Raw genomic sequence first — 1,981 nt, 5'->3', positions numbered from 1 at the left:
GTGATTCCGTCTACACTGCTGTGAGCAGGGAAGGTCTGGTGTGATTCCTTCTACACTGCTGTGAGCAGGGAAGGTCTGGTGTAATTCCGTCTACACTGCTGTGAGCCAAGTAGCCTACAGCTTCTCTCAGCATGCATTGTTTAATGAAATTCAAGACTTTGAAAAGAGTCTCCCAGATTCTGGGGTTCATTTCTCTTGAACCCCACCAAAGGCTCTTCTCCTCTGATTCTCCTTCTTGTCTTCCAGTGCCTCATCTGCGCCTCTGTCTCTTTAGCTTGGTAGCAGGAGTAGGCTCTTGGGGGAGGAAACTAGTTTTTTTTTTTTTTTCTTTCTTTCTTTCTTTCTTTCTTTCTTTCTTTCTTTCTTTCTTTCTTTCTTTCTTTCTTTCTTTTCTCCCTTGCTTTTTAGTTTCTCAAGACAGGGTTTCTCTCTGTAGCCTTGGTTATCCTAGAATTCAATGTGTAGACCAGGCTGGCCTTGAACTCAAAGAGATCCACCTGCCTTTGCCTCCCTAGTGCTGGGATTAAAGGCATGTGCCACAACTGCCCAGCAAGGAAACTAGTTTGAAAAATTATGTTTTTATCTATTCCTTGAAATTTTTCTTCTTTCATATACTGCATTTTGATTATGTCCACCCACCAGTACCTCCCTCCAACTCCCCCATCTCCCTCCAACTCGCTGCAGTGCCTCTGCCCCATCTTCCTCCCAGTTCCATGCCCCCCTTTTTAAAATTACTAATAACCTTCTGAGTCCAATTAGTGTTGCCCATATGTGCATGGGAGTGGGGCCATCCACAGGGCCATGGGCAGCCTGCCAGAGACCATGTCCCCAAGGAAAAATGATTCTCCTGGGGAGATTACGATTATACTGTCTTTCTGTTACTTAAAATCTTGACCCCTGGAAAACTTCATGATGGAGAATTCTAATAAATAAGAAAGTAGCCTGGATAAAGGGCCTTCTGGCCCCAGTGTAAGTGTTCTAAGTTCTGTTCCCAGCTATGCCATGAATTCCGCTTAAGATCCTGTACTGCTTGCTGTCATTTCTCTTTGCATCACTCAAGAACCAAAGGGCCTTTGGAAGGACAAGATGGAGAAGAAAGAGATGCCATGTAAAATAAGCAAACAAACAAACAACAAACAAAAAAAAACCCCTTGCTTACAGGAGAAAAAAGATCGGATTCCCATGAAGTTAGATGAAGTAATTTAATGCATGTAAAAGCTTGGCGTGTGGTAAGTCCTTGGAACTTGCGTGTGGCATCAGGGCGATGGCTTGTGCTGGAGCCAGAGGACCTGCAGAATCTCATGGAGCTGTCTGCTGATAAAGCCAGGCCATCCGCGCTTTCCTGACTGTGCCTTCAGGGTGCAGCTGATGGCGTGCCGCAGCTCCCAGGAAAGTGACCCAACTTGGATTTTTCTCCATGAACACAAAATTAAAAGTAATTTTCATTTACGTGGTCACGGGGAGTTTTTTTTTCTTTCCCAGAAGCTGTGTGTCAAAATTCAGAAAAACAGCCCATTTCTTAATGATGATTAATCAGCTGTATCACAAAGGAAAGGAAAGAAAAGAAAACACTTAAGGAAAAGAAATACTAAAGAAATGAGGATGGGGGGGGGAATGTCCTGAAGGTGGACCCACCCAGTAACTCTTGTCAGCATTTCCTGCTATCCACAGCATAAAAGCGATCAACCCTTTCCAAATGGCAAAGAACACGGAGAGACGAGTCCCCTGCAGCAGGAGGCACCGGGAGAGGTGAGGCTGGCTTGGGCTGTCAGGAGCCTCACTCAGGTCCCTAATACTGCAGGGGTGACCGCTGTGTATGGCCTGTGTTGTCCAGGGCACTTTGGGTTTTTTTGTGGAATGTGGAGGAGTACTTGTGCATGTATGCATGTGTGCGTGTGTGTGTGTGTGTGTGTGTGTGTGTGTGTGTGTGTGTGTGAGAGAGAGAGAGAGAGAGAGAGAGAGAGAGAGAGAGAGAGAGAGA

Source organism: Microtus ochrogaster, chromosome 6, assembly GCF_000317375.1.
Source record: "Microtus ochrogaster isolate Prairie Vole_2 chromosome 6, MicOch1.0, whole genome shotgun sequence".
In the NCBI taxonomy this organism is placed as follows: domain Eukaryota; kingdom Metazoa; phylum Chordata; class Mammalia; order Rodentia; family Cricetidae; genus Microtus; species Microtus ochrogaster.
This window is presented reverse-complemented; position numbering follows the sequence as displayed.